We start from the raw sequence: 23,161 nt of genomic DNA, 5'->3' as shown, positions 1-23,161 counted from the left end.
GGGAAGTATTGGTAATGGTTGGACTAGATGATCTTCTAGGTCTTTTCCAACCTTGATAATTCTGTGATTCTGTGAAATATTAGCTAAGTAACTCTGCTTAGACTATATGGAAACGTTTCATGTGGAATAAAAATTCATTATCATATTATGTTTCTTGTGCTTCCTTGAACTTTGCTGTATTGCTGCACCTTGAAAAGTGATGTTAGAGAGCAAAAATGGGTGCAAGATGCTCTGGACTTAGAGGAGACAGAATGAAGAATGACTAGAATGCAAGGCAATGTGAAGAGACATAAATAAACTATTGGACTCTTCTGATTAGAAAAAAAAAAAAAAAAAAAGTCTGAAAAGTGGTATGACCAGGATCTGTACAATTTTAAGTGTTGTATAGAGATAAACCGTCGTATTCTTCCATACTTTCTCATACTCTCAAAAATTGGGACACTTCATAAGAAAAGCAGGCAGTGAGATCATAAGAATCAAAAGACGTCTTTGGACATAGGACATCAACAAGTTGTGATATTTGTTGTCACAGAATGTTTCAGAAGTCAAAAGTATGAACAGTTCAAAAGTGGAGTAAACATAGTCTTCAAGCATAGAGCCACTGGTTGCCATTCCGCAAAGCTTCTGAAAATCTTTACTCAGGGTAGATCCTGAAGTATTGATTGCTGGATGCTGCAAGGGTGTACTAGGATAAAGAGAGCGAAGAATGGATAAAAGCCAGTGTCACTCCAGTCTTCAAAAAGGGGAGGAAGGACAACATATAGGGAAACTACAGGCCAGTCACCCTCACCTCTGTCCCTGGGAATGTGATGAAACAACTTACTCTCCAAGCAAGGGGAAGAGAAGGTTAGCAGTAACAGTCAACATGGATTGTTGACTACTACAGCCAAGGGGATATCATGCTTTACTAATCTGGTAGTCTTTTATGGTGTCATGACTGGCCAGGTAGTTAAGAGGAGAGTAGAGGATGTTGCATACCTTGACTTCAGTAAGGCTTTTGACACTGTCTCCAAAAACATCCTCATAGATAGGCTTAAGAAATGTGGGGTTGATGAGTGGGCAGTGAGGTGAATTGAGAACTGGCTGACTGCAGAACTCAGAGGTTTGTTGATTAGTGGTGCAGAGTATAATTGGAGGCTTTTTAGCTAGCAGTATTTCTCAGAGTTTGGTACTGGGACTGATCTTGTTCAACATCTTCAGTGACCTGGATGAAGGAATAGAATATGTACTCAGCAAGTTTGCTGATGATACGGAGCTGGGAGGAGTGGCTGACACACCAGAAGGCTGTGCTACATTCAGCAAATCCTGGTCAGGCCAACAAGTTGGATGAAGAGGAACCTCATGAGGTTCAAGAGCAAGAGCTGAGTCCTACACTGTGGGAGGAATAACTGCACATAGCAGTATAGGTTAGGAGATGATCTGCTGGAGAAGACATCTGTGGAGAATGACCTAAGGGTCCCAGTGGACAAGAAGTCAGCCATAAGCCAGCAGTGTGCTCTTGTGGCCAGTGGGATCCTGGAATGCATTTAACAAGAGCATGGCTTGCAGGTCAAGGGAGGTGATCCTCTCTCCTTACTGTGCTCTGGAGAGGTTGCTTTTAGAATACTCTGTCCAGTTGTGAGCTCCCCAGTTCAAAGAAGACAGGGATCTCCTAGAAAGAGTGCAGTGGAGAGCCACAAAGATGATAAAGTGCCTGGAGCACTTCCCACACAGAGAAAGACTGAGAGACTTGGGACTGTTCAGCTGGAGAAGAGAAAACAGAGGCTTTCTGATCAATGTTTATAAATGTCTAAAGGGCAGAAGTCAAGTGGGTGGGGCCAGGTACTATTCAGTGGTGCAGTGGTACAGGACAAGGGGCGATGTGCACAAACTGGAATACAGGAAGTTCCATCTGAACATAAGGGAAAACTTCTGTTCTGTGAAGGTGATGGAGCACCGAAAACAGGCTGCCTTGTTGAGTCTGTAGTGGTTCCTCCTCTGGAGATTTTCAAATCACCTGGATTCTTTTCTGCATAATCTACTTTAGAGAACCTGCTTTAGTTGGCTGTTGATCTCTGGAAGTTCTTTCCAACCCCTATGATTCTGTGATTCTGTGATTCTGTGATCCTGTGATTCTCTAATCTGCTTTGTAATGGGATGCTTAGCAAAACGAATCCTTGCTTGATCCACTGTGATTATTTGTGCTTGCTTTTAGGTGTCCAGGTATCACCTCTCTTGGTCAAAGACTTGATAGGACATACTACGTAGCATCAGGCAAACAAAGTCCTGCAGTTAAAGGTGGTAGGAGAATTTACTTCCGCTAACAGAGTAGCAGAGGAGGAATGTGTAGCAAAAAAGGAAGACAAGGCAATGCTCAGTCACATGCTGTATTATGAACCTACAGTTTGATTTTGAGCATCCATTATGCTAATTATCATAATAAACAATCATAAAAGCTGAGTCTTACCTGAATCTCCGTTTTACCTCCCCATGTTGCCTAATATAGAATTCTTCACCTGGCTGAACATGTAGAAACATGTTCATTTCAACCATCCTCAGGTGTTCAGTTTGTTACTGCTGAAAATTTGCTGTTCTTGTTTTGATTTCATTTTTAAAAATAGAGGATATAGTATTAGATGCAGTAGTGGTCACAAAACAAAACAAAACAAAACAAAAAAACAACCAAATCAACTAGATCAGACAGAAATGAAGCACCACGGCAAAACTGCCCTTTTGGGGATGTTAGGAAAAAAATGACTAAGCAGCAAAAATACCACTCTGGAAGGGACCAGTGTGCACACTGTCCTCTGATGCAGAGGAAGGGATGCAGAAATAGGATTGAGCAGATTTGGATGTGTTTCCCAGTCATCTCTGCCATGGTTAGTCATTTGATTTCTCTTTGTTTCTTTTCCTGTCTGGAGGATGAAGGTGGTAATATTACTTTAAATCCATCCATTTTCTGTCTTTCTTGATTCAGCAGTAGGGTCTGGGCTGGGGAATTTATTACTCTGTATGTGTACAAAGCCTGCCTTAACAATGATCTGACAGCAGTTGGGGCATGTAAACACTAGTGCACTTATACAGGCACTTACTTATATTAAGCAGAAATACTTCAACCAACCAAGCAAAAGAGAAACTACTTGAGCACAGAGAAATAGCAAGAGGGAAGTCCTTGGCTCTTCACTTTTGCCCTTTTTTCTTTATTCCCCTCTTATACTCTGCTAACACACTCTCTTTTCCTTAACTTTTCTCAGCTGGCAACAAGCTGGCTTTAAAACAAAAACTTCATTCTCTTTGATGGTCTGCTTTAAAAGGAAAAGTAAATTTTGAGGGAACTGCTGCCTGAACTCAGTGTGCCTTCCAGAATGAGCATGGGTGTTCCTGACCTGATGGCTGCTCTGTGGTCCCACCAGCCTGGTCACCTGCGTCACCCTCACATGCCTCCCTTGTGCTGCAAGGAGTGATGCACTCAGACATGCCTTGGAGGCAAAGCTTGAGAGAGACACAGGTGTTCTCAGCAGTTCTGCCAGGCATTTTTACTGCATCCTCAAGCACCTGTGCTAAAAAAGCAAACCAAGAGCACACACCCATTCTTCCCACAGGGAACCAGTACCCTCTAGTATGTTCTGTCTCTGAGCATCCATGGCCTTTTAGTGATCTAGTTTCAGGAAATGCAGAAAAGAATTGAAAAAAATAAATAAAAGGGACTTGGTTCTTTCAGTGAAAATCTTTTCTAATTTTAAGACAGGATAAAATGTTGCCATCCTCATTTTGATGTATTAAAAGCTAAATGTTGGTGGTTAACAGTCTTCGTGATTCATGTTTCGTAGTGAGAGATGGGGAAGTGATGCACAGGTGGAAGCTAACAATATCCCACACATCTCATCGCTTTTCTGTGTGGCTGGTCTAGGCTGTACCAAGACTAGCAACCAAAGTTAGCCTCACTCATTTTGACTCACTAAGGGGAATATTAGGCTTGCATTATTTCTGTGTCAGGGCCACCAATCAAAGCATGGAGGACTGGGAAAGAAGAGACACTTGAATTCCTCAAGACATGGCTATCTCACCCTATCATGCATTTAGTATAATTTTCTATATTTTTAATTTCTTAAATCAGAAGGTCACAGTACTATTAAAGTCACCCACTGGAGAATTCACTGGAGAATTAAGTTATGCAGAACCCACATAAGCCTCTGTACATAACTGGGATTCCAGCCCCCTAATCCCAGCCATGCACTTCTCATTGAAATCAGTTTTGCACTGTGGGAGCTCCAGATTTTTTTTGTCAGTGCTCAGGTTTTGAGCATTTGTTTCCTTGTTTGTCCAAATGTCCTATCTCAGGCTGTAAATCTCAGTCCATTATCCTTGACAGTGAATGTCATAGCATGTCCTGCTCTGTGCTTTAGGTGCAGTCAGAGCCTTGATGCTCCTCTACAATGAATATTCTTAGATCAATTTTATGGTTCCATATCCATTCTGTCCCTGTTAGATGTTCCTCAACTTTAATGTCTATTTCTGAAAATTAGATTTCAGATGAATAAGCAGCTGAGGTTATGACCCAGGTAATGTTCTTGTGTCTGAACTTTTCTTTATTTATTTTTCTTATCTGCAGTATGTAAATGATTTACTACAGGAACGGTGTCCTTTGGGTAACTTCTTTATTTAATTATTTGAGTCTAATGCCAGGTGAGATACTGAATCATGCTCTCATGACTCCTGTCTGAGATTTTCACTCTGGAAAATGCTCCTACCAGACCCAAAGAACTGTTCTTTATATACCTACCAGTGAAATTTAACAGAGCCTTGGAACCAGATAGAAGCAGAGAGGATATAAAACTTTCTTCATAATCTTCTGTATGTCCTCTTAATTTGCTCTTGCTTCAGCATTTCATACAAGTCTTCTGCAGTGCACCTTGTAATAAAGTGAAGAACCAAAGCTGGTATTTTTGTACAGATCAGCTATGCTTAAGGGGACTGAGGTCTAACTTTGTAATTGCTGGATGTATGAAAAGTGTCTATCTTACAAATTTCACATTCTTTAACTCCTTATTTTCTCCCCCAGTTTTTATTCAAGCATTTGTGATATTATGGGTAACTTTCTTACAAACATACTTACGTATACTGAACCAAAATGAAAATATGAGTTCAAGACTTTTTCTGTGCTTGACTATGGTGCTTTGTCAAGAAATGGCTGGCGCAACTTTCTTGTCTCTTTTAAGAGCTATGCACTGAAAATCACATACATTCCTTCACTTTTAATTTTGGTACTCTTGGTTTTACATCAAATATTTACCCATAGATATTAAGAAATAAGGAGCTCAAATGTTGCTGGACTGTTAATATGATGTTGCTTGTCTTCTCGTTCCCTTATCTTGATTCCTCCATGTGCCTGTCATAATTAATAGCTCCTGGAGAAACATCAAAGAGATAACATGGTATATGTAAAAATAGTTATTTTCTGTGATTTTTAAGATAAAAATTCCTTAAAATATTTTGGCCAGCTCTGCATTCACAAAGCTATTCAGAGAGCAGTAAGTACAACTTCTAGACTGACAAAATAGGGAAATAAGCTTTTTTTTTTTTTTTTTTCATCTTTCAGAGTTGTTTGTGTATAGAACTTTCAGTCATCTCAATATGTTGTTGGATATTACTTCCAGCTTATTATTCTTAATATGTGTATTTTTTTTTCCCTAAACTGGAACTTAAACTGATAGCTAGGAGAAGAAGCTGTAAAATTCCAAAAAAGATCTAATATTATATCAGGAAAAAATCAGACTTTGTGTGTAAGGGAAACAGTCGATCACAGCCTGAACCTCTGATTAACCATTTGAGGCAAGTGATGAGTCAGCTGCGGGAACACAGGTGAAGGTAACTCAGCTGTGCTCCCGGAAGGGGTGGAGCTTGACTCCACCTCTCCCAGATCCCATTTAAGGGCTGACCGCCACTAAGGCAGCATCTCTGGAGACTGCTCCTTTGTGGAGTTCTTGTAGTGAGCCTTGACATTGGTGAGCACCTATCTTGAAGGCCTCAGAGTTGGTGAGTGCTTTTTATTAGTTATTAGCTATTCATTTCCATCTATATTTGTACCATTTCAACTGTATTATTTCCACTGTACATTGTGCTATATTGAAAGGAGACCTAAACATATCCAGACTACTGTAATGACAAGAGCTGGAGTACCAGAAAGGAAATTTGATGCAGCTCCTAAAATTAATTTAATTTGAAATCATGAGGATTATAAAAAGTATTTATCCTACTGATAATAACTACTGTAATTGCATTAAGCTGTGGGAACTTTTTTTTTGGAAGTAATGGAAAAGATATACACAGAAGAGTGGGGCAGAAGGAGGTTCTATTGTATTTAGTGGTAATATTTAAAATGTAGCCATATTCTATAATATAATAATTATCATATAAGGCAGAAATTACCTTTATAAAGCTGTTGCCAATCAGAGTTGTTTTATTTCTTAACTAGTTGTAATACATACATATTTTTCCCAGTACTTAACCAATAAACACTTGGCCTTTTAAAAACAGAATCACAGAATTGCAAAGGTTGGAAGCAGTTTCTAGACATCAGTGAGTCCAATCCCCTGCTAAAGCTGGTTCCCTACAGTAGAGTACACAGGATGGCCTCTAGGCCAATTGTGAATACCTCCAAAAAAGGAAACTGCACAACATCTCTAGGCAGCCTGCTCCAGGGCTCTGTAACTCTACATGGTAAAGAAGTTCTTTTGTATTTTTGTGTGGAACTTCCTATGTTGTAGTTATTGACCATTGCTCCTCTGAAGAGTCTGGCCTCATTCAGTTGCCTCCCATACTTTAGATGTTTATAAACATTGGTCAGATACCCTCATAATCTTCTCTTTTCTAGGCTGACCAGACTCAGGTCTCTCAGTCTTTCTTTGTACAGGAGATACTCCAGGCACTTCACTATCATTGCGGCTCTCCAGTGGGCCCTGTATAAGAGATCCTGGTCTTTTTTAAACTGGAGAGCCCAAAATTGGACTCAGTATTTTAAATGTGGCCTCACCAGAGCAGAGTAGAGGGGGAGGATCACCTTCATCAACATGATAGCTATGCTCCTGTTAAATGCACCCCAGGGTCCCTATGGCCTTCTTGGCCACAGGAGCATGTTGTGTTCAGTATCTCCACCTTCTCAGCGTCCTTTGTTACCAGGGTACCCATCTCATTTAGTAGTGCCCTACATTTTTCCTTGTTTTACTTTTATTATTTTTAAAAACTTTCTTTTTATCTTTTATCTCCTTTGTCAGATTAAATTCTAAGTGGGCCTTAGCCTTTCTCTTTGTATCCCTAGAGGTCCTGACAACATTCTTATATTCTTTCCAATTGGACAAGCACTTTTGCCATATTTCATGCACCTTCTTCCCTTTGAGTTTATCCATGAGCTCCTTGCTCATCCATGCAGATCTCCTGCCACCTTTCCCTATCTTCTCACTCTTAAGGATGTACCAATCTTGAGCTTGGAAGAAGTGGTGGAATATGGACTAGCTCTTTTGGGTGCCCCTTCCTTCCAATTCTCTATCCCATGAGTTATCTACAAGCAGATTCACAATGAGGTCATGTTGGCTCTCCTGAAGACCAGAGTTGTAATTCTACTTATTGCTTTGCATCTTCCACACAAGATCCTGAAGTCCACCATCTCACAAACACAAGACCCCGAGCTGCCCCCAACTTTCACATCCCTGACTACACCTTCCTTGTTTGTAAAAACAAGGTCCAGCAGCACATCTTTCCTCATCAGCTCCTCCACCACCTGCAATAGAAAGTTATGCATGCTTGGCTGTATTGCTAATCCAACGAATATTGTGATGGTTGAAGTCCCTTACAAGAACCAGTGCCCTCCTCACAAGGCTACTTCCACCTGTTTGTAGAAGGCCTCATCTACTTCCTCCTTCTGATCAGGTGGCCTGTAGTACACACCCACAACAGTGTCACTCATATTAGCCTGGGCCATAATTATCACCTACAAGCTCTCAATCATCATTCACCCCTAGGTGGAGCCCAATATGTTCATAAAGAGCATCTCCACCACCTTGCCTCACTTGTCTGTCTTTCCTTAAAAGGGCCCAGTCATCCTTGACAGCATATCAGTCATGTGAGCTGTCCCACTATGTCTTTGTGATTGCAATGAGATCATTGGTCTGTGAAAACAAACAGATCACTAATTCTTTCTGTTTATTTCCCATTCTGAGTGCGCTGGTATGCAGATACTTTAGGGAAGAAGAGGGTGAGGGTATCCCTAGAGGGATACATGGAGATTTCATGTAGGCATACTCACTTTTCAGGTGGCTGGCCTTCTTTTATGAGAAGGAGCTAAGGAACTTTCTGTTCTCTTGGGGCATTCCCCAGTCAGTTGCAATGGCATGAGCATTGCCATTTTGAACCCCACCTCCAAATCCTTCAGTTTAAAGCGCACCTCACTAGGTTAGCCAGCCTGTTCCCAAAAATTGTCCTGCCCATTCTAAACAGGCAAAATGGAAGAGAAGATAATCTTGGCTCTACTGTTTTTCACTTGTGCTTCCAAAGCATGCTTGATTTATAGAATTTGCTGAAGAAGCCAGACTGAATAGTGTGTACAATTTAATGTATGGATGCCGCTTTCTGACTGAACTTATCAGCACTTAAAGAAGAAAGCAATAAATACCAGGTCATCTTGTTGTTTTACTTATTTTTGTCTGAAAAGCCTGGCCTGATGTTAGCCAGCCCTGTCTGCACAAAGATTATACACAAAATCAGGTTGTAGAGCAAAATTCATATGCAGAAATCAAAACAGAAATCAGTGATCTTCTTTAGTAGTAAAATGTAGATATTTGAAGCCACAGATATGGAAAAGAAATAATTTCAGAGGGTATGTTTTGATGCTATGTAAAAAAGACAATAGCACTGAACTTGGAAAACAAATTTAGAAATAGAGACTTATCTCAGAGTATAAATAGGTTTTACATTATTGAACATGTTCATCTGTCTAAATTAACATGGTACTAAATGCAACTTTTTAATGATAATACCTAGATCACATTTGAAATAAAAATTTTAAATATCTGTGCCTTGAATTTTCTATTTGGGAACGTGCAGCTTAATGCCCACACTTGTATTTAGGTAGATATAAACAATCTGACCTTCAGAACATCTCTTACTGAGAGGGAAGATAGCAGATGTGAATTTTTTCAGTGTTTCAGCCACCAGTATCTAGGGAACTGCACATGAAAAAATCAGAGGTCTTCACTGGTCATGTTGGTAGAAACAATCTGAAGAACAGATTTATTATGCAGGAGTACATAATAGTATAATATATAAATACAATGTACAGAGGAAGAGTTGGGAGCTCAAACGTGTTAAAAGCAAAAACTATTAGTGTGTGTCACTGAGCTTGTGACTGATGTATGGTACATCTACAATAGAAAGGGGTCAGGGCTGCAAGTTTGAGCACTGGACCCCCTGAAGGCTTTAACAAGGCTCCTTTTCAAGGCTCTGTAGGTTTCCATTATCTGAAAAATCAGACATGGGTAATGTGCATATTTAGCTTTCTCAGTGGGAAGAGATCATCAACAGAAAGTTACTCAGGATCATAAATCCTGATTGTAAGGAGTTACTGAAGAATCTCTTGGTACTAGGTAATAAAATGATCTACGAAATTAATCTGTTTTGGATGTAAAGAACAGTGAAGAAATATTAACCAATGTTCACACTGGCTCTTAAGTGGTCGTTACCACCTTGAGATAAAATTGTGGGGGAATAGTAAACAGATCTATGGAAATTCAGCTGATTGCTTATTGAAGGAAGTGTCTAACCTACAGGTGATGGGATGATAAACCAAGAAAGTATGGTTGCTTCTCACTCTTGGCTTTAGACTCTGGCTGGTGTCTGTTCCTACTGTCTTTCATAGAGCTGTAAGGGCCCCTTGCTGGAAATAATGACTTGTATTTGTACAGTCAGTGTTATTTTCTATATGTGTTCTCTTTGTGAATAAGACTATCTGTCAGACATAAATACGATGTAATCTTTTATTTTTAGTCTCACTCATCAGTCTCTCTACTGCCACAAAGTAGCCAGTGTAATGGACATTCTTTGAGAACCTTTGAGTTTGGAAGGGGCCTCTGGAAATTGCCTGGTCCAACTCCATAGTCTGTTTTAGAAACACATGAAATTCGTTTTTTAGAATGCATAAGCATCAAGCATTTGAAAGTGCATCTTTATCTGTGTTATGCCTCTCCATCACTCCTGGGCTGATAAACTAGACTTAAAAGACACAGAAAATGAGAACATCTTATTGCATCTTAACTTCTGACCTCAATTTGCATGTACGATTTCAGTGTTAAAATAATTATTTCAGTGTTAAGTGTTGTCCATGTCTAACAATGGAGTAGACTGCTTTTACATTTGGCACTGCATTTCCAAAATGCAATGTATTGGCTTAAAAAGACAAAGTGATATTATACATTCTGCAAGTGCAGGTTGTTTTAGTTTTTCTGCATAAATTAACTTGGCTATTTGAATGAAATCACAGTGGTTTTTGCATTTTTCAAAATAACCTCTCATAAAATATGTCATTACTTACGGTAGCGATTCAAACCTGAACCCTGATTCTGTTAATACCTACTCCTACTTGTAAACATTGTGTAACATCAGTGAATTGAGAGGAAACAGAGTAGGAGAAAAACAGTTTAAGTGGTACAAGAAATAGGTCCCAGTTGCTCAAAAGAACCAATGTACAGAAGTACAGAAGGAAAATGCTAAATTGTATGATGCTTTGCCAAAATAAGATTGTGTTTAAGAACAAATTTGTTACTGTCTTGAAGTACAAAAACAAAAGCTTTCTTTTTGATTTATGTATTTATATGCAATCTGATTATTCACTTTGCTCATTTAGTTTTGCATTTAGAATATTAAAACTGCTTGCTATCACAAGGTGCTGATAGAGCTTGCACTGGTGTAAGCTTCTCTTCCTTGACTTATTACTGCACTAAAACTGAAAGGCACTCAGTGTTTCATATCATGAATTCATCAGACAAAGCCAGAATCTGAGTTACCAAGATGTTGATATGTAATCAGGAGTTTCAAAATCTTGGATCAAGGGTTTGATTCCGTGAAGTAATGGGCACTGTAGCTCAGTTTCAGCAAGAGTAGCATGTCCTTAAAGCTTATGCTGAAGGCCAGCATTTAGCACTGTTGAATCTCAAATGAATAGTTCTTAAAAAAAAAAACAAAAAGACTGATATTCCTTTTCACTCACAGATTCACTCTATGAATAGCTGTGTACAGGATCTGTTCAATAAGAATGAGAATTAAATGGTGATTTTACAATTGGGCATAATAAATAAACCTTCAGCTTCTTTTGCCAACTTTTAATGTCAGACCCATTTAATGGCTTTATTTTTCTTTCTTTTCTCTTGTTTACTTTAAATGTGCAATCCTCAAACTTCTCATTTATAGCCCAAAATGTGAATTTGTGTAGAAATGTAGAACAAGATGTATCTTCTGAGTTCCCACATCTTCTCATTAAACTGGGAGTGTCCTGTTGAGAAGAAAAGTGCTTTTGCCACTTATTCCCTCTCCAACTCTAGTCTAGACAGAGGACACAAACTTCAGACTCTTTGGTCCTATTGTGGTAACATGTGTTTCTCTCTAGCCAGAGTAGATTGCTTAAATAGATGCCATCACATTTAGTTCTTGCAAGCTCTATACAAGTTTATTAAAACAGCTGACTTTATCTGAGTCCAGGGACAGATATCTGTGAGTTCTTGGATCAGATCTCTGAACTTCGCAGAGTTTAAGTGACCTTAAATTCTCTGCATGCATGCGAGTGTGTTACTACTGAGGGAATGATTAGAGTATCCATCTGCAATAAAACCCAAGTTATTTCAGCCTGAAATGCTGAAGATGCTCAGAGTTAATTTGGACTGAGTTTGGTAACTGGATATGAGTTTAGTGTGCTGGCAAGGGAATCAGTTTGCTACTACTAAAGAATTACAGAACTTTTATTTGGTTGAAGGACTGAGCTTCCGGAAATATGAGATTCAGTATTATTAATTGTGAGTTATAGTTTGTGTGTGGGAGCGGGGGGAGGAGAGGGGGACGGGGGTGGTGAGGAGAAGGGGGAAAGGAACAGAACCTCACTTTCATTAACATTAGTTGTAGTTCAGGTGCTTTCATTGCATTAATCTTGTTACTATATGTCCCTTTCACATTGTGAGAAGACAGCACGTGACAGAAAAAATCTGTAACATCATTCAACATCTGATTGTGTGCCCTTTTCCCTCAAAGCCAATTTGCACGTCTACAAATATCAGTGTTTCCCAGTGGAACTGAAGGGATAAAATATTGTTTCTTAAGCTGAAAATTATTTAGCCAAAGATTCTTCAGTATTTGGGAATTCTAGCTGGATGATTTCAAAAGCAAAACCATATGCGTTTACAGGATTTGGAATTTCTCCAGCTGCATAGAACAAGAGTAGAAGAGTGGGGAAAAAAGAAAGAAGATGGCTAATACTAATTAGATGATAATAAATACAGGTGCTATAATGTGTAGTGTAATTCATCTTCACAGCAAGCCGTGGGATGAGTCAGGGACAGCAGATTCTGATTGATACTATAATGTGCATGTGCATATATATTCTTAGTGCATGCTAAGATTCAAATTAATGTAAATCTGGATGCACAATTTTTTCTATGTGGGGAAAATAAACTGGATGGTTTTTGTTTTGTTGGGTTTTGTCTATGTGCTCCTCACCACAATTGCAATGTGAGTAACGGCAGGAAAAAAATGGATGATAAGTCCGTTCACATTGGTCCTGGACAGAGCTTGTCCAGCTCACTCCCAGAATTCCCCACAGTTTCCTTTCCCATTCCAGGCATCAAGGTGCAGATACAAGAGGGTCCCTTCCCTCTACTACAGGAGCCTTATTCCTGGCTGGACCTTGTCTACTGAGATCATGTTAAGCTGGGGCTGATCTCCCAGCCCTCCTATGTGACTTGCTGTGCAGGAAAGCTGTTACATACCTGCCCAGTGTTACCATTCCCACAGCAGAAGTCATGGCTAATATGCAGTCTCGGGCTTTTTCATGTATTGGAGATCATCATGAGGCTGTTTTCTTTCCACATTTCCAGAGAGAGAAGTGGTTTCAGATGGTGCACGTTTGACTCAATTAGAGCTCTTTCAGTGTTGAGTACTAGCAAGCCATTGCTGGCACTGAAGGACTGGTGGTCCTGTTGCTGATGCTGTGCCATAGATGCGGCCATGCACATCAGCATTCAAGAGCAAGAGCACAAGGGGGTAAGGAAATGGTTCCGTGCAAAAGGATGATGAAAAGCATAGTTTGAGCCTGGCCTTATGAGCTGCTGCTTCTTTAAGGGGAAAACTCCCTGAGACATGCTTGTGTCTGCAATAACAGAGGAAGGCTCTGTCATACTCCCGCCTCCAGGAATTTACCACAATAAGATGGTGTGTGGTGCTGTAAAAAACATGAAAAGAAAACCCCTCTGCATGGAAATTTGAACAAACAATTAAAAACGCATCAATAATTGAAATGTGAGGACTACAGAAGCTTTCTGTTGTTCTTCTTGAGAAGAAATGCTTAAAGCGAAGGATCCAGATGTTATGCTGGGGCAGCAAATAGCTATTTGTAGGAGTGATCACTCAATTTCCTTTGCCTGACGAGCGGGGCTCCCGGAGCTCATTGTGCTGTGTGTGTGGGACACGTGGTGCTGCGATTTGCTGTTGTCAGCACCCAGCCCTCCCCAGGCAGCGAGCCCTGAGCTCCCAGCACAGTGCTGTGCTGCTTTGTGTGATGGGTGAGCAGAGATGTCGTTATAACATGCGGAGAAACCACTGCTGATACACAGTGCTCGGTTATCGGCTTTGTTTCTTCATCACAGTGAGACATTAGTGTGGGGTGATGTGTGTGAACAAGCGGTGTTTCAAGGCTGCGTATAGAATCAGCGATGTAAAGTAAGTGAGAATGGCAGTTGCATTAAATAACACTCTGATCACTCAAGCATATTCTTAACTAGTAATCTCCCCATAGCAAAACACATAGCTAATCAACCTCCCAGCCTGCCAATGAACTTGCAGGGGAATTAAATCCTAGAGGAAGGAGCCCGTGCCCCCAAGGAAGGCTGAGTGCATGTTTTGCTGTCGTCTGTGCAGCTCATCTCCCTGGTCCCACTGCTAGAACGTGCTCTGTTGCCATGGCAACCCCATCTCCTGCTTCCTACAGGAAAGATTAGCTCGCGCTGTGCACTGGAGAGAATTTAGGGGAAGTCAAGCTAATCCCTGGGTGCACTGCGAGAGAAAGGTTGGACCTCGCCTGAGGGATGCTGTACCCGCACTGATAGAATTGGCCTGCCACAGACACTGGTATTTAAGTTGAAGAGCAGAATTCACAGTAAGTGTCACATCCTCCAGAGAGGAATATTGGATGAGGTTTTCTGAGTCTCGCTGCAGACTGTCCCATGCCAACAGTGGAATGACAGCAGGAGGCTGTGTGTGAGTTCCACACACAGGTGATATTTCAAAGACAGGTTCAAAGCCTGAGTTCCCTGGAATCTAGGTGATAAAATTTTAAAGCATCGCGATGAGACACGCACCTGGAAACCCAGAGCGTGCCTCGTTTGGTGCACAAAGCTGAGCAAGTGACGATGTGCGTGCCTTACAAATTGCGTGCCTGGGGATTCCGTGTGCCGAAAAACGAGCGGGAAACGTGCTTGGGGTGTGCTGCAAAACCAGCTGCAAACGTGCTGAGCTGCCAGTAGTAAGAGTGAAAATGTACAACTCCTGATTCAGCAGTGTGTTTTCTTCCTATTAAAACCCAAAGAGAGAAAATATCTTTTTAAAGATATAGTCACGATCCCTGGTTTTCTTTGAGGAGAACTCATTTTAATGTAGCAGAATTGAGGCGTTGTGTGACATGATGCAGCGTGTGAAATGTGTGTCTGTTCTCTTGCTCGTAGCAGTTAAACAGGGGGTGTTGTAGCTGCTCCACTGCTGGTTGTTTTAATGCTCTCGATTTCTTTGCTGTGGTCCTGTATTCCACCTTAATAGATACTCAGGTCTCCCCAGCTTTAAACTAGACAATTTGCAATAAGATTTGAGCTGTTTTTGTTCTGTTATTGTCAGCTATTCTTAAAGTTGTTTTTTTCCAGTTGTTTGTATATTCAGCCCATGTATCTTTACATTATTACTATGTTTGTTTTCCCTGTTGAGTTTTTAAGTGGAAAAGTAAGTTAAGATAATTTAATATACAAAAATTCTATCTAATTTAAATATATTTATGCGTATGTTTTACATGTATAAAATGTATGTGTGTGTGTTTCTGCAGTACATACATGCGCGCATATATATATGCAAATAGGCTCTTTGTTTTAATGAGGCCCGTTAGTGATTTGTGATAATATAACAGACCAGTTTTCTCTTTGACAAAGTGATTTTTGCATATCTAAAACATTTATTGTTGCAAAAACCCAATAAACAATGCTCAGCCTGCTTAAAGAAACGGCGCTTTCCATATTTCTCTGTGTCTCTATAGTGTAAAAAGAGAAAGCATAATGACTGATAGGATGAAAGACCACTGTGTTGTCTTTTCTGAGACCTGGGTCCATAAAATGGCTTCTGAAGGGACAAATGTTTTCCTCTGTTCCCTCCCAGAACATCTCAGAATGACTCACACAGTAATCTTAATGTAACAGTAATCTTCCCTGAAAACTTTGTTTTTGTTTATTTTGGCTTGTTTACCTAATAGTAAGAGCATTGTCAATCAAAAAGAATGTCTCTCTGCTGCACAGGTGGTAAAATCAGTAGCCACTGCATCTATAGAGGACTATAGAAATAAACACAAGAGATATGGAAGCTTTATTGCATTTTTCAGGCTAGCCCTTGAATATGTGGTAGACATATGGGTGACAGGGAATCCACTAAAGTGCCAAGCAAAGTGGGGATTGGGGTAAAACAAAATTCATCAAATAAATAAATATATTTCACTGAGAAATTAGTGTTCATTACCCTTCCAGTTAAACCATTGATTAAAAAGTCCCTTCTGCACATGGAGACTTTTGCCAGACAATTCACTGTGTTCTTTCACAACTTCTATGAGGCTGTTTTAGCGAGACCATTTAACTTAGCTGTATGCAAATCTTTAAAAATTGTACATGGTTCATTGCAGAATTTTTCTACCTTTTGAACCATTTTATTACATTAAATTAAACAAGATGTGAATATTTTTTATCTCAAAGTTGTGCTTTATTATTATTATTGTTTTTTAATCTAGTTTCTAAATTGTGTATAGAGTAAGGTTGGCTGGCCAAAGTTTGTCTCAGCTTCTTCTGTCTTCTGCAAAGCACGTGATTTTAGGAAGTTTCTCCAAATTTTATTAGGTCTGAATTTTCACTTTGGCTTTTGTATTCCTTATCTGCATCTCTAGACAACTTTACCACTAACTGTAAGCAGGACTAACTGTATGTGAAAGAGTGCAATAAGCATCAAAGCTTACTCTCAGACCCATAACCTGTGCTGCATTCTCTTTCACAAAATGGATGTGAATACTCCTTGTAACAGTGTGAGAACAGAACCACGTGGTAGAAGCAGCTCAGGCTTAGGTGTCCAGGCCTCCAAACTTGTCAGGCTGTGTTTTGATTAAAGGAAACTAATTTTCTAGAGTTATGAGAAAATAAAAAGCAGATGTGACTCACAATACTGTACATAAAAAAAAAATAAAGGAGTTCCCGAACTCCTAAAAATTATAGCGATAGCATCTTCTATCAAGTTTCCTCAATTGGATTCTCTTGCTGTGAGGACCCTTGGCCTCCTCACCACTGGGCAATCTGACCTAGTACATGATTTAGTGACTGGCAGGCCTGCCTGTGGTGGTGGGGGTTGGAATTTTGTGATCCTTGAGTTCCAACCCAAGCCATTCTGTGATTCTATTCTACAGTGATTCTTCTCTTTATTCCATTTCTCCTCAGTGCTCCTGCTCCCTGCAGGTATTGCTTCTGCCTGACCTGCCTCCTTCCCATGCTAGTGTCACAGCATTCAGGCTGTCTGCTGGTTAGATGTTGGATGGTCAAATGTGATGCACCCTGACACATCTTTTCCTCTATAAAAAGAATATGATTTAATATGCATACTGGTTAATCGGATAAGAGTTTAGGATTATGACATTAATATGAAAAATACTTGCTCATTGAGGGATGAATAAGCAAGATGTTCAGCACTTTTCAGGTGGCACGTTGCACCTTGCGGGAGCTAGCTGCCTGATAACATCCATAGATAAGATAAAATCACAAACTCTATTCTGTCCCAGCAGGAATCTTGCTGCTGGTACTCTTGTTAAATCAATAGCAGAAATCACAAACATACTATATACAATCTTTTGACTACATTGCATCTTTAAGCACAATGTATGTGTCTCTCCATCTCAGAGATTTATCCAGCCCATTTTGTTAAGAAAGCAGCAATATGTGTAGTTTCTTGGTTGCAAGGCATTTTGTTTCATTAGCTTTCTTTGCCTCTTTAATTCCTTAAAAATACATGTTTCTCATGTTTCAAAAAAGACTATAAGTAGCTTGAAGTTAGCAGAAGTGCCCCTCAATTAATGGCATTCTCAGCTGACACCAAACCAAATTTATTGGTTTTGTTTGTTGTTTTTTTTTTCCTTGAAACAGAAGCTCAAGTCATATGATTATTATTTGTATTTTTCTTTTTAGTTAAACAAATCTGCAAGGATCTAAAAATATATATATATATTTAAGTTGAGAGTTTGTCTTGAAATAGTAATAGACACATGGGAATATTTTGATTAATTGAAACATCTTTCTTTTCTTCCCAAAGTAAAACTCTGAAGTCAGTAGGTGTGTGTAAATTACATTAATTTAATTGACTAAATTATTTCCTGGGCAGCGTACACTGGCTGCTGTTGACTTTAGTGAAATTAAGAACATATACATCCAAAGGTAGATTTCAGCCCTCTGCATGGTGTTTATCTGACCAGCTTTGTACCAGTTAATTAAAAAATGCTTCCTCAGTGCTGCACTATTGGCTTCATGGTCTGTGTGTAGTATGTTACATTAGCTGAGGAGCTTGGCAAAACAGCAGTGTTAATTTTCAATAAGGCCACATACAAAGGGTGAGAAAATAAGATTTCCTGGTCAAATTGTTTCTAGTGGTATACAAGATACTACCTGCTTTACTGATGACAGCCTTAATATTAATGCAAGGGGATTTGTTCTTGTTGTGACCTCAGTATTCTTGTAGTTGCATATGCTGCTAGTGATGGAGAATTGAACTTTCTAATCTTCTCCAAAGTTTATTTCAGTTCTCAGACTTTGACAGCAGCAGACTAAAAGGAGCATGAGGGGCAAACGCCGAACCTATTGCGCAACACTAAGCGTCATTTTACAATCAAAATATCAAAATATATAACAGTAGTTTCAATAATATGAAGATTGCGATTACAGTGGAAATTTATACAATGGAAATCCAGGACTTCTGTCACTCTTTGCAACAACCTGGACTTTTACAAAAGTTAGGAGAATGAATGTGATCTAAAGATCCAAGTGATTGGTCTTTTTATCTGTAGTGCATTTTGATTACTCATTGCACTTTTGTTTCTGGCAATATATTAGTCACTGGTGTACTCTGGCACAGACGCCTTTGATGGTATGTCTATAGGTGGATAATAAGTCCTTTTGAGTTTGTGTTTCTCTAGTCATTATAGTTGAAATAGTTTTCTGAAACATACTGAGATTTTTTAGAAAAATATGTCCTCTAGCGAGTAAAGGAAGATAAGGTAGTTGCTTCTGTATTAGAGTAAGTGACATGTTTCATGGCTTATGTAAAAAACACGTGTGAGCCAACTTTTTAAGTGCAGGTTGTTTTTCCAGTATCCATATACAGTGGGATTCTATCTACATTGTAAACTCACTATCATTTGTAGCAATAAGAGTAATTACCATCCCTAATTGGATTAAAGTGCATATTTGATTTAGGTTTCCGTTGCTTTATCAATTTCTTTTCTTAAAAATATGTTACCTATGTGTGAGTAGTTGAACTGAAGTTAGACATCGGCCACCTGAAATACTTGGCCCTTGCAGGACCATTCGTGTGGGTTGATGATAATATTAGTAGTAATCCTGTGAGTGCCTGTGATTTGTGAATGCATTCAGCCAGCAGCAAATCAAATGAGATCTGATTGAAATGCTGTTTTGGATATTCAAGTCTAAGTGCAGCAATGTCATGCTTCTCACTCATGACATTCCATTCTGTTCTTCATTGCCATGTAATGTACTGAAGATTGTTTTTAATGGTTTGTATTGTGGTTACCACATGGTGTAGAAATTGCACTAGTAGTACCAGTCCTATTTGCAAATGTGCTGTTGACATTGCTCTGCTTCTTGGTTTTTATCTTAATTTCCTACAACAGTAGCTGTCTTGTTGAGTTTGACAGCTACTTTTTGTATAGGAAACTCCAGACACTGCAGAGTTCATTGCTGAAGTTAGAAAGAAATGCATTTTTTTGTGAAAATTAGTTGTAGCATCTACATAGAAATGACTTCCTTGCCCATGGTGTTCACTTAATCTCTCAGTTGTTTCTTGCTCTTTGTTAGGAAAATGTCAAATAACAGCTGTTCCAAGTTTTCTTTAGAAGAATAAGATAATCTCAAAATTTAAGTAACTCTCAAAAGGTGTTGATCATGAAAGGCTTTTCAAGTTCAGCCTGAAAATTTTTGGACTAAAAGTCAAAAAACCTCCTCTGGGGACATTTCTCCTACAGCTGAGAGATTTAAACCTGTTATCTGAATCAAGCAGTGAAGAAACTGAGATTTTGGTATTTTCTACATCATTGATATTTCCTCCATCTCCATCTATACAGACTTTTCTTTGCTGTGTTGACAGTGTGCACGCAACAGTATGTTGTTTCAGGACTTCAGCTAATTTTGGGGAAATGGGATCAGCACTACTGTTCTTAGCTGTTTGCATGAAGAGGAGTGCCAAGAATATCTTTGAAGTATTACCAACTTTTCTGAATAGGATCAGAATAATCTTAGAATGCCTTCTAAGTGCCTCTTTGTTGGAGCTAATATAGTTGTCTAAGGCTCATAAAGAGTGGTGTTTTATAGAGTCTTCCCTTTGAGTCTTCCAAAGTGTTTTTGTTCTTACATTCGAGAAACAAAGATGATAACAATTATTTTTACTGAAGCTGAAATTTTTTAAGGGGCTGAATGGACATACATAGTACGATTGGTCATTTTATGTCAATATTTTTCTATGCGCTGAATTCTGTTGCATTCACTTCTCCAGGAGTAATACAACAATGCTTTACCATGATTGATGTGTAATTTTTGGACCAGTTTAATGGCTAGACCTGAAGCCTTCTGTTGATTCCAAAATGAGAACAGAATTGGTAACAGAATGAGAAACTGTCATATCTGGAGCACCTGTTGGTACCACTACCAACAATCTTGCCAACCCAAATTTGTTTTTGAAGTGCAAGTAATAGTTTAGATCAGAGAACTTTTACTATATACCCTAGATAATATTATTTGTTGCATTGGTCATATTATTTCTTCTGATTACAGTAATTTATAGGTGCCAAAAAGGAAAAATCGGTTGCTGTTTTGCTGAAGAGTACACACCAAGCATTTCATGTCATTGAGTATCAGTATTATTGTTTGTGTTTTCACTAAATACAAAAATAACAGCCATCCTGGTAGTAATAGGTATTGCAAATGGAATTCTATTTGTGATCAAGACTAATACCACGTTTTCCTTTTTACAGCACAAGTAATTTTTCTACTTGATCCAATATATCTCTCTAATAACTCTCCACCCAGAGATGATAAGCTTATTCTGTTCTCAAATCCAGCTTCAGATTCATATTCTGTTTCTAAAAATTTATAGGTGAGCCTCAGAATTGGTATATTGTTGTTATTTGGGGAGAAAAGAAGTTGATTTTTTACAAGGAGATTTTCAAGGAAAGTAAATAACACAGAGGATTTTGCAATAGCATTGTCCTTTGTTTTGTTATTTAAAATAGCACCAGACATGTCTTTGAGTGCTCTCAACCCTGGTGAGCTTTACAATAGACAACAATATTGTGTTCAGGATGCTTTGTTTGCCAGGAGTATCCTGCCACTTTCCACATACAGATCAGTTGGGCTAGCTCATCAAATAGTCATTTCTCAACATTTTATGCTGTTCTTCATCCTTTGGTAGCCCCTTATTATAACGTTGCCAAGGAAGTATTACAGTTGATTATGGTTTCATTGTTTCCCCTTCTAGCACTTTGAGCTTTAACAACAACCTGCACCTAAATAGTTGGAATTGTGGTGGAAAACCTTCTCAAATTCTGTTTCTACTGGTAATTGTTCCTCATCAATACTGTAAAGCACAGAAAAAGCATGTGCCACAAATACTCTGTGGATGGACTCTCCCATTGCTGTATCCTGCAGTGGCATCAGAAATGAATTCAGACCAAAGGTCTGTTAGTTTCTTTAAGAAATCTCTCTGGTCTGCAAAGAAATGCAAAACCATTCATGGATTCTCACTGAATAAAGTGATTCTGTTCGTTCTACTTCCTGGCACTGCTGAGTATTCTGTTTTTGAGTCTAGGCCATAGTAACTCAGTAAGGGCAAATTGACCACCTTTAACAAGATGAAAAGTTTTGAAAGTTGCTGAATTAGTATTATGTCCAAGATTTTATATTAGTGTTTCTACTGGCTTTAGTTGTGAAATGATTGCCTTTACGTAAAGGTTTTCAAGCACAGAATTCTTCAAGTTTTCCCATCTTTATTTTTTATGCATGTTCATGTCATCCTCTTATACTTGTCCTATTCTCTAGCAAAGGGCAGTTCACTGTGCAGATTCCACAGGGAGAAGAGATTCAGATTTAGATGCATTGCTTAGTAAAGTGGCTTGACAGTTTCAGTTTCAAGATCACAACTCTGGTGAGGAATAACAGTGGATATAGCAGAAATGTCTTTCAGACCCTTTGGGCTTTGTGAACTTTCTGCTCACTGTATCATAGTTATTCGGCTTGCTAGAGATCTAGTAAGATCATTCTGTCTTCAGGTACCTATTCTTCTGTTGATTTGTGGGTGATGTGTGAGGAAATGTTCAGCTGTATTGTAGGAACTGTACAAAATGTATTGCCTTTAGGGCCTTTCCTGAAAATAATTCCTGAAAATAAAACAACATGTTTTAATTCTGACAATCAGACTGAACGTAACATTTATATATAGTAGCACAATGCAGTCAGGATTTAAAACTGGGGACTTTCACAAAGGCAGAAGTATATAAGTATTTCATGTCAAGTCCACAGTCCTCTGCCTCATATCATCCAGCTGGTTGTAAGGATCCCAATAGTAAATGTCAATTTATAGATACTATTGGAAAATCTGCTGTTTTTCCAATGAAAATTAAATAATGTGATTTGGGATTACATTGTCTTCAGCTACATTATTTCATAGCTGTATTGCAAAAGAAGGCAATGACAGTTCCTTCTAATGAGATTCAATACAACAGAGCAATAGCAGGTAACAAAGAAAGAAAAAATTGGCTCACTCAACTTCTGAAAACCCATGACAGCTCAAAAGAAGTGCAATCTCTATCCAGAGAGATGCTGCTCCCTTGGCTGCTAACCCTTAAATGAGGGTGAGGAGGGGTGGATCCAGGCTCCACCCCTTCTGGTCACTCAGGTATATGGCTTGCACCTGAGTTCCCTGGATTAGCCATGCTTTTTCACCTGGTACTTAGCCATGATCTGGTAGCTCCACTGCAGTAGTACAAAGATATCAGAAACTATACTATTGTATAACTTCTGTACATATCTCAGGGAGTTTTAGCATTCATTACAAGAAAGAGGTTTTTCACACTGATCAAAGGGATGCCAATAATTGTTATTTTTCTTTATACCCGTATGTTGTTTCCTTGCCATAGTACTGACATTTTAGAGGAAACACAGTGGCAGTCACTTTTCTAAGGACTTTTCTAAGGGTGCTTGAGACTTACACAGGGTCAATGAGTGACTGGATATTAACACGGAAAAGAAATGTGCTGAGTGTCCGATCACCTCCAGCTCAAAAAAACTTTGAACTGAAATTCACTAAGGGCTAGGCAAGCTGGAGAAGGGAGAATTCTCAACATTTGCTTTATTCTCTTCCCCAAACA

At 39.1% G+C, this 23,161-nt stretch overlaps 1 protein-coding gene across 6 annotated transcripts in view; it reads left to right on the top strand.

The window, feature by feature from the left end:
• Window positions 1-23,161, top strand: part of NOL4 (nucleolar protein 4) — a 179,612-nt gene that overhangs the window by 74,641 nt on the left and 81,810 nt on the right. The window contains exon 1 of one of the 6 annotated variants that reach the window (XM_015855555.2): window positions 14,218-14,386. The exons of the other annotated variants lie outside the window; for them this stretch is intronic. The gene's annotated coding sequence lies outside the window, so the exon portion shown is untranslated. Of the gene's footprint in view, window positions 1-14,217; window positions 14,387-23,161 lie in introns of those variants that run through there. 6 annotated transcript variants of the gene reach the window in all.

This window comes from Coturnix japonica, chromosome 2 (assembly GCF_001577835.2).
Source record: "Coturnix japonica isolate 7356 chromosome 2, Coturnix japonica 2.1, whole genome shotgun sequence".
In the NCBI taxonomy this organism is placed as follows: domain Eukaryota; kingdom Metazoa; phylum Chordata; class Aves; order Galliformes; family Phasianidae; genus Coturnix; species Coturnix japonica.
Note: the sequence above shows the minus strand (reverse complement) of the source record. Positions and strands in the feature narration are given on the sequence as shown.